Below are 24,656 nucleotides of genomic sequence, written 5' to 3'. Positions count from 1 at the left end.
TAAGTGTAGGTTGGGTTTTGTTAATATTGTTTCTGTTGACCTGGCTGATGCTAGAGTACTGAAGTAAAACAGCGATAAACAGGACGTTTGTGGTCCTTGACTTTATGAAGGCATTCTAATAGGAGGGAGTAAACAGATGAAAATAATTGTCAATCACAGTTAAGTGCTTAAAGGAAACGAATTGGTATTGAGGAAAATGTAGGAGAGTCCAGTTGGGAACTACTGCAGTATTCCAGTTGAGCACTGATGGCTTGGGGTTGGTGATGGCAATGGAACTGGAAAGAAATGAATGGATTTGAGATATATTTTGGGAATAATTAATAATAAGTGGATATAATTTGGTGGTTAAGAAGCAGAAATCAAGAATGAACTCAGGTTGCTGGTTTGAGTAACTTGCAGGGTTGCACTGTTGCTGAGAGATTTGGTCAGGGAGCACACAATTTGATAGAGAAATCAAGACTTTGGTTTTGGACATTTAGGCTAGAAGTGTCTATGTGTATGGTCAGGCCACTTAAGATGGTTGTTCTCTTGCTCTCTGTACGTCCCCTGCTCCATCCCTGCATGCTTCGCCTACACCCAACTCACCTGACTGACATTCCTGTAAGTATTTCCCCCAGGCCCCAGCTAGTGATTGTTCTTATCAAAGGGGCAGTGAGAGGCGTGCAGCACTACTGGTTTCCCTGGTAACTAATGCCCCCACCTGCGTCAATTCCCCTATAACTGGTAATCTCCCCTAACCCCTGGGAGCGAATACTGCCACCTTGTCCTGCCCGCCTTGCACCGCGCACGGTTGGGTATTGCTCCAGGACCCTGCTTCAGACGTGTAAACTCCCCCACCCAGTAAACCACTGATGTCTCTGTTGCTGACTCCAGGCTCTTTCTTCGGTCTTAAAGCTGGGCAAGTGCAGGCCTTGGAGGCCTGCCGGGTGCAGCCCAACACTTTGAGATTTTCAAAATGTCAGGTAGGTAATTAGATGTAGGATGTAGCTCTGAAGCTAAAGAGATTATAAATTGTACTACCCGGACTATTTGTGGTAGCCTTCGAAAAGGTTGTCCCTGTCCCCACATCCATTCTTCCAAATTTGACAAGGTAATCTTTGTAAAGTAGCAACTTGGTTAAACTCTAGAAAAGGCTCCCAATTTCTTACAGACTAAAGTCCAAACTCTTTTTAGCATGGCTAAAGAGAGAACCTCTCTTTGGTTCTCTCATATGAGAACCTCCCTGACCTGACCTGTTTTTATTTCTTTACCACTTATCACAAAGCATCTTATTTTTTAGCCATACTAAACTGCTTAGTATTTTCTGAAACTGTCGTATTGGAAATATGGCTTCTTCCTCCCTAGAATATCCTTGTGTTGATTCTCCACCGGCAAACTCCATTCTTCCTTCAAGTTTCAATTTCAGAGTTACATCAAATATTTAAATAAGGTGTACCATGTTCCAAGCATTTTTTCTCCTAACTGAAGCCTTCTTTGATTGCTTGCTACCTTACAGGATTCAACACTCCCACTTATGTGTGGTATTCTTATGCATACTTCTTTCATAAGCGCTTATTGCATTGTGTTGGGATTATTTGTTTATAACTCTTATTTTCATCTTAGATTTAGCTGGAAGGTAGGCTACAATGACACAAATTCATCTTTATTTACCTGGTACCCTCTGCGATTCCTAGTAGATGCCTAGTACATAATAGACACTCAATAATTATTTGTTGAATGAGTGATTTTAAGAGGCAGTGTCGCATAATAGCAAAAATTCAGACTTTTACGTTACTAACTGGTGATAACTTATTTAATATCTCTGAACCTCAGTTTTCTTGTCCTTAATGTGAGGATAATGTTACTTATCTTTCTGAGTTGTTTTGGGAATTACAGGAGATTTCCTAAAATTTCCCAGTGTACTGCCTCACAGAAAGAGGTCAGTCAATAATTGGGAGTTATTTTATCATTATTCTAAAAACAGTTGCCTGTAGAATGAAAGACTCTAGGGTCCTTGCTTTTTTTCTTATTTATTTTTTCCCTTTTATTTTATTTATCTTTTAATTGGGGTATAGTTGTTTTACGATGTTGTGTTTCTACTGTACAGTGAAGTGGAGTTCCCTGTGCTATACAGCAGATTCTTTTTTTTTTAAATTTAATTTTATTTATTTTATATACAGCAGGTTCTTATTAGTTGTCTATTTTATACATATTAGTGTATATATGTCAATCCCAATCTCCCAATTCATCCCACCACTACCACCCCCGCCCCACCACTTTGCCCCCTTGTTGTCCATACGTTTGTTCTCTACACCTGTGTCTCCGTTTCTCCCTGCAAGCCAGTTCATCTGTACCATTTTTCTAGGTTCCACATATATGCGTTAATATACGATATTTGTTTTTCTCTTTCTGACTTACTTCACTCTGTATGACAGTCTCTAGATCCATCCACGTCTCTACAAATGGCCCAATTTCATTCCTTTTTATGGCTGAGTAATACTCCATTGTATATATGTACCACATCTTCTTTATCCATTCGTCTGTTGATGGGCATTTAGGTTGCTTCCATGACCTGGCTATTGTAAATAGTGCTGCAGTGAACATTGGGGTGCATGTGTCTTTTTGAATTATGGTTTTCTCTGGGTATATGCCCAGTATTGGGATTGCTGGGTCACATGGTAATTCTATTTTTAGTTTTTTAAGGAACCTCCATATTGTTCTCCATAGTGGCTGTATCCATTTACATTCCCACCAACAGTGCAAGAGGGTTCCCATTTCTCCACACCCTCTCCAGCATGTGTTGTTGGTAGATTTTCTGATAATGCCCATTCTAACTGGTGTGAGGTGATACCTCATTGTAGTTTTGATTTGCATTTCTCTAATAATTAGTGATGTTGAGCAGCTTTTCATGTGCTTCTTGGCCATCTGTATGTTTTTGGAGAAATGTCTATTTAGGTCTTCTGCCCATTTTAGGATTGGGTTGTTTGTTTTTTAATATTGAGCTGCATGAGCTGTTTATATATTTTGGAGATTAATCCTTTGTCCGTTGATTCGTTTGCAAATATTTTCTCCCATTCTGAGGGTTGTCTTTTCGTCTTGTTTGCAGTTTCCTTTGCTTTGCAAAAGCTTTGAAGTTTCATTAGGTCCCGTTTGTTTACTTTTGTTTTTATTTCCATTACCCTAGGAGGTGGGTCAAAAAAGGTCTTGCTGTGATTTATGTCAAAGAGTGTTCTTCCTATGTTTTCCTCTAAGAGTTTTATAGTGTCCGGTCTTACATTTAGGTCTCTAATCCATTTTGAGTTTATTTTTGTGTATGGTGTTAGAGAGAGTGTTCTAATTTCATTCCTTTTCATGTAGCTGTCCAGTTTTCCCAGCACCACTTATTGAAGAGACTGTCTTTTCTCCATCGTATATCCTTGCCTACTTTGTCATAGATTAGATGACCATAGGTGCATGGGTTTATCTCTGGGTTTTCTATCCTGTTCCATTGATCTATATTTCTGTTTTTGTGCCAGTACCATATTGTCTTGCTTCCTGTAGCTTTGTAGTATAGTCTGAAGTCAGGGAGCCTGATTCCACCAGGTACGTTTTTCTTTCTCAAGATTGCTTTGGCTATTCGGGGTCTTTTGTGTTTCCATACAAATTGTGAAATTTTTTGTTCTAGTTCTGTGAAAAATGCCATTGGTAGTTTGATAGGGATTGCACTGAATCTGTAGATTGCTTTGGGTAGTATAGTCATTTTCACAATGTTGATTCTTCCAATCCAAGAACATGGTATATCTCTCCATCTATTTGTATCATCTTTAATTTCTTTCATCAGTGTCTTATCATTTTCTGTGTACAGGTCTTTGTCTCCTTAGGTAGGTTTATTCCTAGATATTTTATTCTTTTTGTTGCAATGGTAAATGGGAGTGTTTTCTTAATTTCACTTTCAGATTTTTCATCATTAGTGTATAGGAATGCAAGCGATTTCTGTGCATTAATTTTGTATCCTGCTACTTTACCAACTTCATTGATTAGCTCTAGTAGTTTTCTGGTAGCATCTTTAGGATTCTCTATGTATAGTATCATGTCATCTGCAAACAGTGACAGCTTTACTTCTTCTTTTCTGATTTGGATTCCTTTTATTTCTTTTTCTCCTCCGATTGTTGTGGCTAAAACTTCCAAAACTATGTTGAATAATAGTGGTGAGAGTGGGCAACCTTGTCTTGTTCCTGATCTTAGTGGAAATGGTTTCAGTTTTTCACCATTGAGGACGATGTTGGCTGTGGGTTTGTCACATATGGCCTTTATTATGTTGAGGAAAGTTACCTCTATGCCTCTTTTCTGCAGGGTTTTTATCATAAATGGGTGTTGAATTTTGTTGAAAGCTTTTTCTGCATCTATTGAGATGATCATATGATTTTTCTTCTTCAGTTTGTTAATATGGTGTATCACATTGATTGATTTGCGTATATTGAAGAATCTGTGCATTCCTGGGATAAACCCCACTTGATCATGGTGTATGGTCCTTTTTATGTGCTGTTGGATTCTGTTTGCTAATATTTTGTTGAGGATTTTTGCATCTATGTTCATCAGTGATATTGGCCTGTAGTTTTCTTTCTTTGTGACGTCTTTGTCTCGTTTTGGTATCAGGGTGATGGTGGCCTCGTAGAATGAGTTTGGGAGTGTTCCTCCCTCTGCTATATTTTGGAAGAGTTTGAGAAGGATAGGTGTTAGCTCTTCTCTAAATGTTTGATAGAATTCGCCTGTGAAGCCGTCTGGTCCTGGGCTTTTGTTTGTTGGAAGATTTTTAATCACAGTTTCAATTTCAGTGCTTGTGATTGGTCTGTTCATATTTTCTATTTCTTCCCGGTTCAGTCTCGGAAGGTTGTGCATTTCTAAGCATGTGTCCATTTCTTCCAGGTTGTCCATTTTATTGGCATAGAGTTGCTTGTAGTAATCTCTCATGATCTTTTGTGTTTCTGCAGTGTCAGTTGTTACTTCTCCTTTTTCCTTTCTAATTCTATTGATTTGAGTCTTCTCCCTTTTTTTCTTGATGAGTCTGGCTAATGGTTTATCAATTTTGTTTATCTTCTCAAAGAACCAGCTTTTAGTTTTATTGATCGTTGCTATCGTTTTCTTAATTTCTCTTTCATTTATTTCTGATCTGATCTTTATGATTTCTCTCCTTCTGCTAACTTTGGGGGTTTTTTGTTCTTCTTTCTTTAATTACTTTAGGTGTAAGGTTAGGTTGTTTGAGATGTTTCTTGTTTCTTAAGGTAGGATTGTATAGCTATAAACTTCCCTCTTAGAACTGCTTTTGCTGCATCCTGTAGGTTTTGGGTCGTCCTGTTTTCATTATCATTTGTCTCTAGGTATTTTTTAATTTCCTCTTTGATTTCTTCAGTGATCTCTTGGTTATTAAGTAGTGTATTGTTTAGCCTCCATGTGTTTGTATGTTTTACAGATTTTTTCCTGTAATTGATATCTAGTCTTATAGTGTTGTGCTTGGAAAAGATACTTCATACGATTTCAATTTTCTTAAATTTACTGAGGCTTGATTTGTGGCCCAAGATATGATCTATCCTGGAGAATGTTCCATGAGCACTTGAGAAGAAAGTGTATTCTGTTGTTTTTGGATGGAATGTCCTATAAATATCAATTAAGTCCATCTTGTTTAATATATCATTTAAAGCTTGTGTTTCCTTATTTATTTTCATTTTGGATGATCTGTCCATTGGTGAAAGTGAGGTGTTAAAAGTCCCCTACTATGATTTTGTTACTGTCAGTTTCCCCTTTTATGTCTGTTAGTATTTGCCTTATGTATTGAGGTGCTCCTGTGTTGCGTGCATAAATATTTACAATGGTTATATCTTCTTCTTGGATTGATCCCTTTATCATGATGTAGTGTCCTTTTTCCTCTCTTGTAATCGTGTTTGTTTTAAAGTCTATTTTGTCTGATATGAGAATTGCTACTCCAGCTTTCTTTTGATTTCCATTTGCATGGAATATCTTTTTCCACCCCCTCACTTTCAGGCTGTATGTGTCCCTAGGTCTGAGGTCGTCTCTTGTAGACAGCATATATACGGGTCTTGTTTTTGTATCCATTCAGCCCGTCTATGTCTTTTGGATGGAGCATTTAATCTATTTACATTTAAGGTAATTATTGATATGTATGTTCCTATTACCATTTTCTTAATTGTTTTGGGTTTGTTATTGGAGGTCTTTTCCTTCTCTTGTGTTTCCTGCCTAGAGAAGTTCCTTTAGCATTTGTTGTAAAGCTGGTTTGGTGGTGCTGAACTCTCTTAGCTTTTGCTTGTCTGTAAAGGTTTTAATTTCTCTGTCAAATCTGAATGATATCCTTGCTGGGTAGAGTAATCTTGGTTATAGGTTCTTCTCCTTCATCACTTTAAATATGTCCTGCCACTCCCTTCTGGCTTGCAGAATATCTGCCGAAAGATCAGCTGTTATCCTTATGGGGATTCCCTTGTGTGTCATTTGTTGTTTTTCCCTTGCTGCTTTTAATATGTTTTCTTTGTATTTAATTTTTGATAGTTTGATTAATATGTGTCTTGGTGTGTTTCTCCTTGTATTTATCCTGTATGGGACTCTCTGTGCTTCCTGGACTTGATTAACTATTTCCTTTCCCATATTAGAGAAGTTTTCAACTATAATCTTTTCAAATATTTTCTCAGTCCCTTTCTTTTTCTCTTCTTCTGGGACCCCAATAATTCAAATGTTGTTGTGTTTAATGTTTCCCAGAGGTCTCTGAGACTGTCCTCAATTGTTTTCATTCTTTTTTCTTTATTCTGCTCTGCAGTAGTTATTTCCACTATTTTATCTTCTAGGTCACTTATCCGTTCTTCTGCCTCAGTTATTCTGCTATTGATCCCTTCTAGAGAATTTTTAAGTTCATTTATTGTGTTGTTCATCACTGTTTGTTTGCTCTTTAGTTCTTCTAGGTCCTTTTTAAACGTTTCTTGTATTTTCTCCATTCTATTTCCAAGATTTTGTATCATCCTTATTATCATTATTCTGAATTCTTTTTCAGGTAGACTGCCTAATTCCTCTTCATTTGTTAGGTCTGGTGGGTTTTTTCCTTGCTCCTTCATCTGCTGTGTGTTTCTCTGTCTTCTCATTTTGCTTAACTTACTGTGTTTGGGGTCTCCTTTTCGCAGGCTGCAGGTTCGTAGTTCCCGTTCTTTTTGGTGTCTGTCCCCAGTGGCTAAGGTTGGTTCAGTGGGTTGTGTAGGCTTCCTGGTGGAGGGGACTAGTGCCTGTGTTCTGGTGGATGAGGCTGGACCTTGTCTTTCTGGTGGGCAGGTCCACATCTGGTGGTGTGTTTTGGGGTTTCTGTGGCCTTATTATGATTTTAGGCAGCCTCTCTGCTAATGGATGGGGTTGTGTTCCTGTCTTGCTAGTTGTTTGGCATAGGGTGTCCGCAGTGTAGCTTGCTGGTCGTTGAGTGGAGCTGGGTCTTGGCGTTGAGATAGAGATCTCTGGGAGATTTTCACCGTTTGGTATTATGTGGAGCTGGGAGGTCTCTTGTGTACCAGCGTCCTGAAGTTGGCTCTCCCACCTCAGAGGCACAGCCCTGATGCCTGGCTGGAGCACCATGACCCTGTCCTCCACACGGCTCAGAATAAAAGGGAAAAAAGAAAAAAAGAAAGAAAAAGATAAAATAAAATGAAATAAAATAAAGTAAAATAAAATAAAGTTGTTAAAATTAAAAAGAAAAAATAATTATTTTAAAAAAACCTTTTAAGTAATAAACAAATTAAAAAAAGAAAGAAAGAAAGAAGAGAACAACCAAACCAAAAAACAAATCCACCAATGATAACAAATGCTAAAAAGTATACTTAAAAACAAACAAACAAAAAAAAAACGGACAGACAGAACCCTAGGACAAATGGTAAAAGCAAAGCTATACAGACAAAATCACACAGAGAATCATACACATACACATACATAAAAAGAGAAAAAGGGAAAAATATATATATATCGTTGCTCCCGAAGTCCACCTCCTCAATTTGCGATGATTCGTTGTCTATTCAGGTATTCCACAGATGCAGGTACATCAAGTTGACTGTGGAGATTTAATCCGCTGCTCCTGAGGCTGCTGGGAGAGATCTCCCTTCTCTTCTTTGTTCACACAGCTCCTGGGGTTCAGCTTTGGATTTGGACCCGCCTCTGTGTGTAGGTCGCCTGAGGGCGTCTGTTCTTCTCTCAGACAGTACAGGGTTAAAGGAGCAGCTGATTCTGGGGCTCTGGCTCACTCAGGCCGGGGGGAGGGAGGGGTACGGATGCAGGGCGAGCCTGCAGCGGCAGAGGCCAATGTGACGTTGCAACAGCTTGAGGCGTGCCATGTGTTTTCCCGGGGAAGTTGTCCCTGGATCACGGGATCCTGGCAGTGGTGGGCTGCACAGGCTCCTGGGAGGGGAGGTGTGGATAGTGACCTGTGTTTGCCCACGGGCTCCTTGGTGGCGGCAGCAGCAGCCTTAGCTTCTCATGCCCGTCTCCGGGGTCCGTGCTGATAGCTGCGGCTCGCGCCCATCTCTGGAGCTCCTTTAAGCAGCGCTCTTAATCCCCTCTCCTTGCGCACCAGGAAACAAAGAGGCAAGAAAAAGTCTCTTTCCTCTTCGGCAGTTTCAGACCTTTTCCCGGACTCCCTCCCGGATAGCCGTGGCGCACTAGCCCCCTTCAAGCTGTGTTCATGCAGCCAACCCCAGTCTTCTCCCTGGGATCCGACCTCCGAAGCCCGAGCCTCAGCTCCCAGCTGCCATCCACCCCGGTGGGTGAGCAGACAAGTATCTTGGGCTGGTGAGTGCTGGTCAGCACTGATCCTCTGTGCGGGAATCTCTCCGCTTTGCCCTCTGCACCCCTGTTGCTGTGCTCTCCTCCGTGGCTCCGAAGCTTCCCCCCTCTGCCACCTGCAGTCTCCGCCTGCGAAGGGCTTTCCTACTGTGTGGAAACCTTTCTCCTTCACAGCTCCCTCCCATTGGTGCATGTCCCATCCCTATTCTTTTGTCTCTGTTTTTTCTTTTTTCTTTTGCCCTACCCAGGTACGTGGGGAGCTTCATGCCTTTTGGGAGGTCTGAGGTCTTCTGTCAGCATTCAGTAGGTGTTCTGCAGGAGTTGTTCCACACGTAGATGTATTTCTGATGTATTTGTGGGGAGGAAGGTGATCTCCAAGTCTTACTCTTCTGCCATCTTGAAGCTCCCTCTGCTGGAAGACGTTTAATCACATTTTCAATTTCATTACTTTTGATTGGTCTGTTCATATTTTCTACTTCTTCCTGGTTCAGTCTTGGAAGGTTATACCTTTCTAAGAGTTTGTCCATTTCTTCTAGGTTGTCCATTTTATTGGCATGGAGTTGCTTGTAGTAGTCTCATATGATGCTTTGTATTTCTGCTGTCTCTGTTGTAACTTCTCCTTTTTCATTTCTAATTTTATTGATTTGAGTCCTCTCCCTCTTTTTCTTGATGAGTCTGGCTAAAGGTTTATCAATTTTGTTTATCTTCTCAAAGAACCAGCTTTTAGTTTTGCTGATCTTTGCTATTGTTTTTTTTTTTGTTTCTATTTCATTTATTTCTGCTCTGATCTTTGATTTCTTTTCTTCTACTAACTTTGGGTTTTGTTCTTTTTTCTCTAGTTCCTTTAGGTGTAAGTTTAGATTATTTGTTTGAGATTTTTCTTGTTTCTTGAGGTAGCCTTTTATTGCTATAAACTTCCCTCTTAGAACTGCTTTTGCTGCATCCCATAGTTTTTGGATCATCGTGCTTTCATTGTTATTTGTCTCTAGGTATTTTTTGATTTCCTCTTTCATTTCTTCAGTGATCTCTTGGTTATTTAGTAACGTATTGTTTAGCCTCCATGTGTTTGTGTTTTTTATGTGTTTTTCCCTCTTATTGATTTCTAATCTCATAGCATTGTGGTCGGAAAAGATGCTTGACATAATTTCAATTTTTTAAAATTTACCAAGGCTTTATTTGTGACCCAAGATGTGATCTATCCTGGAGAATGTTCCGTGTTCACTTGAGATATGTATGTTCCTATTTCCATTTTCTTAATTGTTATGGGTTTGTTTTTGTAGGTCCTTTTCTTCTCTTGTGTTTCCCAGTTAGAGAAGTTCTTTTAGCATTTTTCGTAGAGCTGGTTTGGTGGTGCTGAATTCTCTTAGCTTTTGATTGACTGTAAAGCTTTTGATTTCCCCATCGAATCTGAATGAGATCCTTGCTGGGTAGAGTAATCTTGGTTGTAGGTTCTTCCCTTTCATCACTTTAAATGTATCGTGCCACTCCCTTCTGGCTTGTTGAGTTTCTGCTGAGTAATCAGTTGTTACCTTATGGGAGTTCCCTTGTATGTTGTCATTTTTGCCTTGTTGCTTTCAATAATTTTTCTTTGTCTTTAATTTTTGTCAGTTTGATTAGTATGTGTCTTGGCATGTTTCTCCTTGGGTTTATCCTGCCTGGGGCTCTCTGCATTTCCTGGACCTGGGTGGCTATTTCCTTTCCCATGTTAGGGAAGTTTTCGACTATAATCTCTTCAAATATTTTTTCTGGTCCTTTCTCTCTCTCTTCTTCTGGGACCCCTATAATGCGAATGTTGTTGCATTTAATGTTGTCCCAGAGGTCTCTTAGGCTGTCTTCATTTCTTTTCTTTCTTTTTCTATTATTCTGTTCCGCAACAGTGAATTCCACCATTCTGTCTTCCAGGTCACTTATCCGTTTTTCTGCCTCAGTTATTCTGGTATTGATTCCTTCTAGTGTAGTTTTCATTTCAGTTATTGTATTGTTCATCTCTGTTTGTTTGTTCTTTAGTTCTTCTAGGTGTTTGTTCTTTAATTCTTCTAGGTCTTTGTAAAATATGTCTTGCATCTTCTCGATCTTTGCCTCCATTGTTTTTCCGAGGTCCTGGATCATCTTCACTATCATTGTTCTGATTTCTTTTTCTGGAAGGTTGCCTATGTCCACTTCATTTAGTTGTTTTTCTATGGTTTTATCTTGTTCCTTCATCTGGTGCAAAGTCCTCTGCCTTTTTATTTTGTCTATCTTTCTGTGAATGTGGTTTTCCTTCCACAGGCTGCAGAATTGTAGTTCTTCTTGCTTCTGTTGTCTGCCCTCTCCAGCAGGTTCTTATTAGTTATCTATTTTATACATATTAGTGTATATATGTCAATCCCAGTCTCCCAATTCATCCCACCCCCCCACCCGCCTGTCCTTGCTTTTAAAATAATTAGATATTAGATATGGCAGGGTTTTTTAAAGCCACATTAGTGATTTCTAAAACATTATATAATTTTATAATTTACTGAAATTGATCTTTTATCATTTTAGAATATTCAATTTTACTAACAAAATGTGATTTTAATTTATCAAATTTAGTTTGTAGCTTACTGACTGACATTCCATAAATATAGCTATATCAGATAAAACATGTAAGCCGAGTGTATACTGTTATGTAAGCATGAAGTATGTTAAGATAGGAAGTAGGTACATTTACAAGTCCTGATCAAATCTGAATAGTTTCTAAGACTGAGTATATGATTTTGTGTGTAATCACTGAAGATATTTGAATAGTTAAGAGACACCTTCATTGACTACCTTTTTAAACTCATAATCAAACTGTTGTTGTTGTTAGTCTGTGTGTAACTGAGCAGGACCCTATGGGGCCTTCCTGGGACAGACCGCTCCCCCACATCCTCTGCTTTAGCTCCTCTGTGAAGTATCTAGATAATAGTGTCTGATACATGTTTCCTGAGTGGTTTTACAGGTGCTAAAACCCCCAGCAAATGGAAGAAATTAAATACTTGATGACCATGAGTACATAGCCCCAGGCCTATAGGTGCCTAAGGATTGATAATGTTAACCCCTGTGACACCGCCCTGTTACTTCACCTCAACCAATCAGAGAATTGTACATGAGCTGATCACATGCCCTGGGATGCCCCTCCCTCAGTGTGCCTTTAAAAATGCTTTGCTGAAACCCATGGGAATTTCAGGTGTTTTGAGCACTAGTTGCCCTAGACTACTTGCTTGATGTCCTACAGTAAATGCCATGCTTTCCTTCACCACAACCTGGTGCCAGTAGATTGGCTTTACTGCATGTCAGCATGTGGACCCAAGGTTGGTTCGGTAACTTGTGGTTTCTGGATCCATGTACTTCAGAGCAGAGGTGTCCAGTAGACCTCCATATTCACCATTTGTGGGAACTAGCAATTTATTCAAGCTAAATTTGTATTTCCAATAAGGAACTTGGAATTACTTATGTTAATGCTTGGTTACCTCTGTACTTACTTAACTTGGGAAAGGTATTTACTGGGGTTACTAGCTTCTAGTCCTCCTCCCTCACATCTGAACACCTGCTTCCTATTATCAGTGGATGGGAGAAGAGAAGGAGTGAGTAATCAAATCTTTTGTCATAGGTCACCCAAGATTTAAGATATTTTATTTTTACAACATTTACTTGTGTCCATGTAGCTAAGTTGCCATAGTAATTAGGATCATTTCCACTAACAATTTTTGTTTGACTAGGATGAATTTCTAAATTATCTAGATTAACTGAACTTGTTTTTAAGTTGAACAGAAGATTTGCTTGTTACTATGTATTAGGAAGAATTTTCCATAGTAGGCCTTGTTTCTAGCTTAGAACTTTCTATGGTATTCTAATACCCTAATATCCTAATGTGGGGCCTTCATCCATATATAATAAACTACCCCCTCTAATCTTAATCACTTTGCAAACTGTGTCCCCATTTTCCCTGCTATAACTTGAACTTGGCTTACTGTCTTTCTGTCTACCTACATTCTGACTTCTACGTTCAAATGTACAGCCCAGCTGATGCAACATGTTACTTTCTTAGTTCCTCGACTGCTATATCTCCTGTGAACTTTATTTCCACACTGGTTCAGCCATGTACTCCAGTGGTCCCACCTTATACTTTTTCATCTCTAGGAACTATTCTACCTCTAGACTGTCTAATCATGGTCCCCTGTCCTTTGAAGTTTTAATATTACGAATAATATTGGGTGTATAGTGCCAGGTACTGCTCTAGGTGCATGGAATACACTAGGAAACAAAACAGACAGAGATGTCTGCTCTTAGGAAACTTATGCCTTAGTGGGGAGAGACAGACAATAAACAAAACCCGTAATAAGTATGTAATTATATAGTGTTTTACAAGTTGATGAATGCTATCAGGAAAAAAAAAGTAGAGCAGGGAAGATATAAAAGGGAGTTCAATTTTCTTCTGTTTTAAAAATTTTTAACTTTTATTCTGAAAAAACTTAAGACTTATTAGAAGGTCACAAGTATTGTGCAAAGGACTCCCATATGCCATTGACTCAGAATCAAATACTGTTAATATTTTGCCACATTTACTTTAAAATTCTCTCTCAAAAATATGTAACACTTTATGAATTTGTGTGTCATCCTTGTGCAGGGGCCATGCTAATGTCCTCTGTATTGTTCTAACGTTAGTTTATGTGCTGCCCAAGCAAGCATGAGAGTTGTAATTTTAAATAAGGTGATCAAGTTAAGTGTTCATTGAGAAATTGACATTTCAGTAAAGACTAGAAGGAAAAAAGGGAAGTAGCTATGCAGATATGGGGGCAATGGGGGAGCAGGGAGAGTGGTTTAGGTAGATGGACCAGCTAGTATGGAGTCCTAAGCAGGAACATGGAGGGACATCAGTTTGACAGAAAGGAAAAAATGAGGTAGAGAGGTAATAGGAATAAGGTAATAGGTAATAGGCAGATTGTAGAAGGGCTTATAAACCATTAATAGAGCTTTTTTCCAGTATAATCAGGAGCCACTGAGGACTTCTGAGAAGTGATATGATCAGACTTACTTTTTCAATTAGGAGGTTGAGGTGGAGGTGGTAGGGAATGGTGGGATTCTGGGTATATTTTGAAGGTAGAGCCAACAGGAGATGCTGATGGATTAGATGTGCAGCATGAGACAAAGAGTGAAGTCAAGGAGTTGGTGTGAGCCACTGGAAGGACGGGAGGGGGAAGACCCTGGATGGAATATGGTTTAAGAGAAAGATCTGGAGTTCATTTTGGTCATATTAAGTTTGAGAGGTCCATTAGACTGCTAGGTAGGTATGTCTGTTTAAATATACGAACAAATCTGAAGTTCAGGAGAGGTGTGATATCCATATATAAATGTGGGAGTCATTGGTATAGAGGTAGTATTTAAAAGCCATGAAACTAATGAGATCTCTAAAGGATAGAGCAGAGGATACTAAAACCTGAGCCCTGGTACACTCTAAGAGGACAGGGAGATGAGGAAGAACCAGCGAAAGTTTAGACTGAGGAGGAATGATGTAGGATAAAATCCATGAGGATGCGGTGTTCTAGAATCTAAGTGAAAAAAAAGTGATTTAATGAGGAGGGAATGATTTCCTGGTAGGTCCAGTAAGATGAAGACTGAGAATTCCTTCCTGCTGTCTTCCTTTTACTTCCAATTCAGGGCATTTGTATGTTAAGAAGCCTTCCAAACCCCCAAATTTGAAAACTGAGTTCCTCTTACATGTTCTTTCAACACCTAGTATCAATACATTTTCTATAGTATTTCTTCAAAATTGCATCTGTGTTCTATGTTATTATATATCCAGAGCCTAGTGCAATGTCTGTATCATGTAAACACTCAAATATATTTTTATTGAATACATGAAAGAATAAAATTCATTAAATGGTTATTTTTTAACTGTAATTCTTTACAGGGCAAATATTCTGACTTTTTAAAAATATTTTTTAAAATTTATATTTGGCTGTGTTGGGTCTTCGTTGCTGCGCGTGGGCATTCTCTAGTTGTGGCAATCGGGGGCTACTCTTCGTTGCGGTGTGCGGGCTTCTCATTGCAGTGGCTTCTCTTGTTGCAGAGCACAGGCTCTAGGTGTGTGGGCTTCAGTATTTGTGGCGCCCAGGCTTCAGTAGTTGTGGTTTGCAGGCTCTAGAGCACAGGCTCAGTAGTTGTGGTGCTCGGGTTTAGTTGCTCTGTGGCATGTGGGATCTTCCCGGATCAGGGCTTGAACTTGTGTCCCCTGCATTGGCAGGCGTATTTCCAACCACTGCGCCACCAGGGAAGTCCTCTGACTATTTAAAATAGATATTTTCACTGGCATTTATCCCTGAAGCAGAGATGGAGCATTCTTGTGTTAAAAAGGGAGCAAAGACCCAGTTAGATGTCTTACCTCTGCCACTAGTTACATGATCTTCTTGGAGTTTTATCTTTTTGATCCTCATTTTCCAAAACTTTTAGATTCATTGGTATGGGTTAAGCCAGTGTGTTGCTTTTTCCATTTTTTAAAATTAAAGTTTTAATTTTGAGATCATTGTAAATTCATATGCTGTTGTGAGAAATAATGCAAAGAAATAATGCAGGTACAATCCTGGGTACCCTTCACCCAGTTTGCCCCAATGGTAACGTCTTGTAAAACTATAACACAATATCACCACCAGGATATTGACACCATCAAGATAGAGAACATTTCCATCCCACAGGGATCCCTCATGTTGCCTTTTTAGAGTCACAACCTCTTCTCTCCTTCCCTACCTTAACCCCTGGCAACTACTAATCTTTTCTACAATTTTGTCATTTCAAGAATGTTATATAAATGGAGTCACACAAATGTAACCTTTTGAGATTGGCTTTTTCACTCAGCATAATTCTCTGGAGATTCATCTAGCTTGTTGAATGTATCAATTGTGCCTTTTTTTGCTGAACAGTATTCCATGATATGTATGTACCAGTTTGTTTAACCATTCACCCCTTGGAATGGTCCATTCCAGTTCGGTTGGTTCGGGTTTTGACAATAATGAATAAAACTGCTGTAAACATTCATATTTAGGCTTTTGCGTGGACATATGTGTTGACATAAGTTTCCTCTAGGGTAAATGCCCAAGAGTACTGTTGCTGAGTCATATGGTAGTTGCATGTGTAGTTATTGAAGAAATTGTCAAACTATTTTTCCGAGTGGCTGTATGTATACTCTGTCTTCCTAAAAGCATACATCAAGACAGGAATTGTTTGATTGATTGATTTTGTTTGTGTTTTAAATCTTTGGATGAGGCTTTGCTTCATTTCAGGCTTTGTAGCCATACAAACTTGCATTTGAATCCTGGCTTTCTTACATAGATTATTCATTAATGAACAAGAACGTAGTACTTATTTCATAGGGTTCTTAGGAGGATTACATGAGATAGCGTACGTTCAGGTTCTTGGCACGTAATAGACACTCCAGAAATATTAGTTCTTTCGCCACCTTCAGAATTAAAAACTGAGCCTATTTTCGTTGGTGTTCATGTTGTTTCAGTGGCATATGACATCATCTCAAGAGTTTGTTGATATTATAATCAGTTGCAATCTCGTAACAGTGTTACCACTTCTTTGTTTTAGATCTTCTTTTTCAATCTTTTATAGTTTCCATATACAGGTCTTGCACATCCTTTTATTAGATTTATTTTTGATATTTGAATTTCTTGATGTTCACAAGAATGGTATAAATTTTAACATTTTATTTTCTGATTTTGCCTGTGTAGAGGAACATAGTGGATTGTGTATATTGGTCATGTATTCATCAACCTTACTAAATTTGCTTATAAAACTCCTAGTAGATTATTTTTATTCTATGTACATAATCCTTTGTCATCTGTAAATTAAAAAATTTTTTTTCTCCTTTCCTTTTGCCTTATTCAACTGATCTGATTCCATTGTCAAATAAAATTTGAGATAGTAGGCATTTTTGTGTCTTCTCTGCCCTTGCAAGGAAAGCTGTCAACATTTTACATTAAGTATGATGTTTGCTGAAGGTTTTTGGTAAAAACCTTTCGTGATATGAAGTAAATTCTCTTCTGTTTTTCCTTTGTCAGGGAGGTTTTTCTCTGAACTGATTTTTAATTTTATCAAATGCATTTTTCCCCCTACTTTTAAGATTACCATCTAAATTTTCTTCTTTATTTTGTTATTCTTGAGAATTACATTGCTTGAGGTTTTTACAATGTATTTTAATAACGGTTTAATTGAGATAAAATTCACCAGGAAATAAAACCATAAAATTCATTCATTTCATAATCTTTGGGTTTTGATATATTCACAGAGTTGTAGAACCATCATCATGATCTAATTTTAGAACATTTTCTGCGCTCTAAAAAGAAACCCAGTACTCATTAGCAGTTGCTCTTTAGTCTCTGCCCCTCTACTCCACGCCCCACCCCCCCATATCCCTGACTCCAGCCCTAAACAACCACTAATTTACTTTCTGTCTCTATGGATTTGCCTAGTCTAGACCTTTCATATAAATGGAATCACACAATATGTGGTTCTTTGTGACTGGCTTCTGTCGCTTAGCATAATGTTTTCATGTTCATCCATGTTGTAGGATGTATCAGTATTTTTTTTGTAATAAATTTATTTATTTATTTGTTTTTATTTTTGGCTGTGTTGGGTCTTCGTTGCTGTGCGCAGGCTTTCTCTAGTTGTGGGAAGCGGGGGCTACTCTTCGTTGCGGTGCACGGGCTCCTCATTGTCTTGGCTTCTCTTGTTGTGGGGTACAGGCTCTAGGCACGCAGGCTTCAGTAGTTGTGGCGCGTGGGCTCAGTAGTTGTGGCTTGTGGGCTGTAGAGCGCAGGCTCGGTAGTTGTAGCACACGGGCTTAGTTGCTCCACAGCATGTGGGATCTTCCCGGGCCAGGGCTTGAACCGGTGTCCCTTGCACTGACAGGCAGATTCTTAACCACTGCGCCACCAGGGAAGCCCTGTATCAGTATTTTATTCCATTTTATTGTCAAATAATACTCCATTGTATGGATATACTACATCTTCTTTATCATTTCATCAGCTGATAGACATTTGTGTTGTTTTCATTTTTTTAAACTATTACGGATAATGCTGCTATGAAAATTTGTATGCAAGTTTTTGTGTGGATGTATATTTTCATTTTTCTTGGGTGAAAGAAAAATTCATTTACCTAGGGGTAGAATTTGCAGGTCTTATGATAATTATGTTTAACATTTGATGAACTACCATATTGATTTTCACAACGGTTACACTTTTATACATTTCCACAAGCAGTGTTTGAGGGTTCTAATTCCTCCACACTTTTGCCAAAACTTGTTGTTATCTGTCTTTTTAATTTTAGCCCTCCTAATGGGTATAAAGTGGTATCTCATTGTGGTTCTGATTTGCAATTTCCTTATTACTAATGATGTTGAACATTTTTCTGTGTGCTTATTGGCCATTTGTACATCTTCTTTAGAGAAATATCTATTCAGATCATTTTTGCATTTTTAAATTGAATTTTGTTTTTATTATTGAGTTGTAATTGTTCTTTGTATATTCTCGATACAAGTCTCCTGGCAGATATACTTTGCAAATATTTTCTCCATTTCTGTGGATTGCCCTCCCTTTCTTGATGGTATTATTTGCAGCACTAAAGTTTTTAATTTTGGTGAAGTCCAATTTATCTATTTTTTCTTTTGATGCTTTTATTTTTGGCATTGTGTCTAAGAAACCATTGGTCACCAAGATTTACTCTTATGCTTTCTTTTAAGAGTTTTAAAAAAAATTTTAGCCCTTATGTTTTAGTCCTTGATCGTTTTGAGTTATTTTGTGTATGGTGTGAGTTAGGGGTCTGATTTCACTCTTTTATATGTGGATATCTAGTTCTCCCAGCACTATTTCTTGAAAAAAGTTTTTCATTTCCTATTGAATTGTTTTGACACCCTCCTCAAAAATCAACTGACTGTTAAGTGTTTATTTATGGACTCTCAATTCTATTCCATTGATCTATCTGTCTATCATTATGCTAATACTACACTGTTTTCATTATGTGTCTTCATAGCAAGTTTTACCACCAGGAAGTATAAGTCCTCCGACTATACTTTTTCAAGATTGTTTTGGCTATTCTGGGACTCTTGCATTTCTACATGAATTTTAGGCTTTAAAATTTGAACTTGCCTTTGCATTCCTAAAATAAGCCCATTTTAGTCTTGATATTTTACTCTTTTAATTTACTGATGTATTAGGTTTGCTAATTGTTTTTTTGGGTTTTTTTTTTTAAGCTAATTAATTAATTTTTATTTTTGGCTGCGTTGGGTCTTTGTTGCTGTGCATGGGCTTTCTCTAGTTGCGGCGAGCAGGGACTACTCTTCATTGCAGTGCGCGGACTTCTCATTGCGGTGGCTTGTCTTGTTGCGGAGCACTGGGCTCTAGGTGCGTGGGCTTCAGTAGTTGTGGCACATGGGCTCAGTAGTTGTGGCTCGTGGGCTCTAGAGCGGAGGCTCAGTAGTTGTGGCGCACGGGCTTAGTTGCTCCGCGGCATGTGGGATCTTCCCGGACCAGGGCTCAAACCCGTGTCTCCCGCATTGGCAGGCGGATTCTTAACCACTGCGCCACCAGGGAAGCCCGCTAATTGTTTTTTAACTGATGAACGTGAGAAAATGTCTTGTTTATATTTTTTCTTGCAATGTGCTTGTCTTACGAAGTTTAGTCTAGCTTCGTAGAATGAGCTTGAAAATAATATTTCTGTCATTACACCGGATGACTCAAGTTTGTTTATTGTGTTCTTTAATTTTCCATAACTTATAGATTTTTAATCTGCTTGTATAATCAATTGCTGAGAGAGATGCATTAAAATGGCTCACTATAGTTATAGATTTGGCTGTTCTTTGTTTCTGTCAAATTTTTCTTTTATAACTTCTTTTTAAAATTTATGCTGATCTCTATCTTTTTTTAAAATTTTATTTATTTTTATTTATTTAATTTTGGCTGTGTTGAGTCTTCATTGCGGTGCGTGGGCTTCTCATTGTGCTGGCTTCTCTTGTTGCGCAGCACAGGCTCTAGGCATGTGGGCTTCAGTAGTTGTGGCTTGCGGGCTCTAGGGCGCAGGCTCAGTAGTTGTGACAAACGGGCTTAGTTGCTTCGCAGCATGTGGGATCTTCCTGGACCAGGACTTGAACCCGTGTCCCCTGCATTGGCAGGCGGATTCTTAACCACTGTGCCACCAGAGAAGTCCATATCTGGATGTATTGACTTATATATTTATATACTTTGAGGCTGTGTTTATTCTAGTAAATTAAATCTTTTATCATTATAAAGTGCCCTTCTTTGTCTTAGTAATTTTTTTTAGTCTTCAGCATATGCTATCTTAGGTTAATAAAGCTATACCTGGTTTATTTTGGTATGCATGATATATCTTTTTCCATTCTTTTACATCAAATATTTATGAGTCCTTCTATTTAAGATGTGTCTTTCTAAAGCAGCATACAGATACTAATCTTAAAATCCAGTATGATAATCTTTTTCTTTTAATTGCCATTTTTATTCCATTTATTCTTAATGTATCTTCAAGTTCATAGATTTTCTGTTTGTATCTCTTCTGCTATAAATTCCATCCAATAAATTCTCAATTTCGAAAATAACAATAACAGAATTATCTCCTCAAAGTACATAATTTCCCTGACCAGCCATTTGCTTATTTCCAAAATAAACCTCTTCGTAGTATATTTTAACAATATCTGATTCTCCTCAACACAGTTCCACTGTTTAGTTAAGAATGCATCAGTAAATTCCAATTGAATTTACCTTGCTCCCAATTGATTACAAAAATGCCATCTTTAGCTTAAAAGATCTTAAAAGATTGAGAATAAAAACTTTCCTTTATTCTCTTGTCAGGTGTTGCTTATCAAGATAATTGCTTAGAAAATGAGTTCTCCTAGATTTGCTTTCACTAAATTTCCTTAGCCAATAGTTGTTGTGTTGATAATTTTAGTAACATGGTATTAAAAGTTATATATTGCTGGTTCCATCTTAATGCCCCCCCCAACCTTACTAAAAGTAAACTAGTATGTATACATTGAATAAAACCTTTTTTGCTGAATTTCTAAACTAAATCCTCTACAGTTTTCATGATTAGAAAGACATGTTTATTATAACTGTTAGTTTCTTGATAGTTTAGAAAGAAGATTAAGTCTGCGTCTTCTACTAGTAACGTAATGTTGGTTACAGCTGACCTTTTGCAGCACATGAACGTGTATGACTGATCTACATACGTATTTTTCATTATAAGTTTTGTAGTTTAGAAAGATAGTGTAAATGGGAAAGGGCTTTTTAAAAATGTCTTTATTTTGAGTATTAACTAAAATATTCCTTTTCTATTAATTAGATTGTACCAGTACATATTTTTAAGTCCTTTATGTATTCAAGTACCTATTTGAATTATCAGTGAGCCAGCCACACCATAATTTTAGTTTAATTGAAATTTTTCTAAACATTTCTGTTCTATGTTAGATATCTTCCATCTTCATATTTAAATAATTATTTTTTCTCTTATTTGTTACTCTATTAAAACATTTTTTTATTAAGATGGCTTTAGTTTCATTGTTTATTTTTACTAATATAGTACCTGATTCGGTCCTCATAAAATAAATCATGTAAGTTGCAATGTGACCTCAACATAGCAGATATTTTTTTTCTTGGAGTATTTTTAAAAATTTTTTACAGTGTAAAAAAAGCAAAGATAATAGGTAGTAGAATGGTTTTTGTATATTTTTCTTAGCTTCTTGCCAGTGTTCCTCACTAAAATTTGATATCCCTTATCCTACTCACTCTGAAGGGCTTCTGGAAAGTTGACATGGCTCTTTCTACTGCTACTACCCTTAACAGAATAAATTTCACTTAATCCCAACTCCTTTGAATTTTGACTTTCTAGATTGAAGTCTGGAATGGGTATATCTGATTAGCAAAATCAAGAGCTGTAAGGAAGGCTGGGAAAGCAAGAATCTGGTATTTCCAGCTTTATTATCGGAAGGTGATATCTGACTCCCGCTCACATTTGTAATGTAAGGAAATTTCTAAACATAACAGGGGTCCCAGATGTTGGGTGGCTGCAAAAAATGATATAAGTTTACTATCTCAAGTTGACTCCCAATATATGTATTCACTCTTGTACTCTACCTAGAGTTCCAGACTCATGTTTTTTCAAGTCTATTTTGCATATCCACTTCATATCTTACAGTCATCTCAAACTACATATATTCCTAAAGGATTTGTTGATTTTTTTTTCTCCCCATCCATTTGTTCGTTAGCCTTTAAGGTCTCAGTAAATTCCACAACTCCATCACGCTAAATATGTCAATACGTCTTGATTTCACGTTTCCCTTATTCTCCACATGTACTCCATCAGCAAGTCCTGTTTTTTTTTTTAATTAATTAATTTATTTATTTATTTATGACTGTGTTGGGTCTTTGTTTCTGTGCGAGGGCTTTCTCTAGTTGCGGCAAGTGGGGGCCACTCTTCATCGCGGTGCGGGGGCCTCTCATTATCACGGCCTCTCTTGTTGCGGAGCACAGGCTCCAGATGCACAGCCTCAGTAATTGTGGCTCACGGGCCTAGTTGCTCCACCGCATGTGGGATCTTCCCAGACCAGAGCTTGAACCCGTGTCCCCTGCATTGGCAGGCAGATTCTCAACCACTGCGCCACCAGGGAAGCCCAGCAAGTCCTGTTTGCTGTACCTCTGAGACATTTCCTAAATCCAGTTCCACTGCTAAAGATGATTTTTGCTATGTCTGTTGCAGCATGATAATAGGTTTCTTGCTTTCATACTTTCCCCCTTTTGAACCATTCTCTATTCTCTCTCTCTTTTAAAACATTTTTTGGCCACACTGCACAGCTTGCGGGATCTTAGTTCCCCAACCAAGGATCGAACCTGTGCCCCCTGCATTGAAAGCACAGAGTCCTAATCACTGGACTGCCAGGGAGTTCCCCCCATTCTCTGTTCTTTACTCAGAGTTTTATTATTGCTATTGAGAAGGTGCTAGGGATGCTGACTCATAGGTGCTTATGAGGACCTTATCCAACAAGTGTGAGTCATAAATCATCTCTTAAATCCAGTTGCCATTGAGGCAGTGGGGGCTTTGTGGACTGGCAAAGTCCTATAGGAACATTTTCCCATGCCTTTCTATTGATAGCTTTGTCCTCCTCTTGTAGTTTTTGAAATGTAAGTCAGATTGTGTCACTCCCCTTCTTAAAACTCTCCAGTAACTGCGATCCAGTACAACTTTCTGTGAAGGATGAAATGTTCTATGTTCTATGTGTGCACCATTCAGTATGAGAGCCACTAGCCATGTGTGCCTATTGAGCACTTGAAACATGGTTGATGGAGGAACTGAGGAACTGAATTTTTAATTTAGTTAAATTTAAATAGCTACATCTGCCTAATAGTGTATTTGACAGCACCTCTCCTTTGGCTTCCCTTCATTCTTAAAGTGGAATCCAAAGTCCTTATCAAGGACTTCTATGATCTGACTCTTGGTTATCTCAGTAACTTCATCTCATATCATTCTCTTCGTTGGTCTAACCACATTGGCCTCTTCTCTGTTTCTAGAAAATACTAAGCCTTTTCTCAACTCAGGGTCTTTTCACTTATGCTGCTTGCCTGGAGTGCTCTTCTATCAACTTTGAACCTGACTGGTTCTTTCACATCCTTTAGACTGTAGACCAAGACCAAGTATCACCTAAGAGTGGCCTTACCTGGTCATCCTGCCTAAAGTGGCCATTACCCTCTTAAGTTTCTTCATAATACTTGTACTATACTGTAATTAATCTTGTTTACTTATTTGTTTATTTTCAGTCTCCCCCTCAAGAATGTAAGTTCTGTGGGGGTGTAATCCTTGGTTCTCTAGATCGTGGCGTGTAGTACTTATTTGTTATTAATAAATACTTGTTGAATTCTTGAGGTTCTTAAACATTGTACACAGGTTTATTACTTTTTTAGGTGAGAGGGAGGCTAAAGTTTTATAAGTCTGCAAATAATTGAGAATTAAAGCAAATTTGTTTTAAAAATGAAATGAGATTATATATAAACAGATGAATGGTTCAATCTAAATATGAAGTGTTATTATTTGAGAAGCTTTATAGTTCAGTGATTTAATAGGACTTTTTTCCTTGCAGCATTCTAAGAATTTACTGACATATGAAATTTTTATGTGGTGGAAAATTAAAATTATAACTGTGGAAAGCCACTGGTGAGGAAAGTGCTAATCAGGCAGAGTTTATTTCTTTTTGAATTTTATTTTATATTTCTTTTTGAATTTTATTATTATTTTTTTAATACTGCATGTCCTTATTAGTTATCTATTTTATACATATTAGTGTATATATGTCAGTCAGGCAGAGTTTATACTGTGGATTCAAGTGATTAAAGAATTCATTTTAATATTTAAAAATCAATCTCATTCAATAATATTAAGCTAATTTAATTATTATAAATTTAGAGTTGATGTCTTTGTGTTTAAAAAAATTTTTTTAATGCAATTTAACCTCATTCTTAGAAAATCTAGTATAGTATGAAAATGAGCACCTATAAAAGGATTAATTATAAAAGAATTCATCTTTCTGTAACAAATTCATCCCTATTTTAAAAATTACTTAGTTTGTAAAAATCTAGTTGATTTATAACTTTTTAATAATACATTTATTGTTTAAAACGGGTATGGCTACGTCATGGCTCAATTAGAAATACAAATGAAATAGAGTATGCTGGTTCTTAGTGCATTAAGTAATTGCTTTTGGACTCAGTGCTTTGAATTTTCTTAATAGCTTATTCTGGGAACATGATTTAACCAATTTGTATCTACTATGTCAAGGCTATTGATAAGTGCTTTCATTTTATGTTTAATTCTCTAATACACTT

At 37.7% G+C, this 24,656-nt stretch overlaps 1 protein-coding gene and 1 non-coding gene across 6 annotated transcripts in view; one reads left to right on the top strand and one right to left on the bottom strand.

Moving 5' to 3' along the window:
- Window positions 1-24,656, top strand: part of ZRANB3 (zinc finger RANBP2-type containing 3) — a 263,410-nt gene that overhangs the window by 5,558 nt on the left and 233,196 nt on the right. The window lies entirely within an intron of this gene.
- On the bottom strand, window positions 13,358-13,460 carry LOC133079021 (U6 spliceosomal RNA). Its single transcript, XR_009698011.1, has one exon. It is a non-coding gene; the product is annotated as a U6 spliceosomal RNA (small nuclear RNA).

The sequence above is a fragment of the Eubalaena glacialis genome, chromosome 1 (genome assembly GCF_028564815.1).
Source record: "Eubalaena glacialis isolate mEubGla1 chromosome 1, mEubGla1.1.hap2.+ XY, whole genome shotgun sequence".
In the NCBI taxonomy this organism is placed as follows: domain Eukaryota; kingdom Metazoa; phylum Chordata; class Mammalia; order Artiodactyla; family Balaenidae; genus Eubalaena; species Eubalaena glacialis.
Note: the sequence above shows the minus strand (reverse complement) of the source record. Positions and strands in the feature narration are given on the sequence as shown.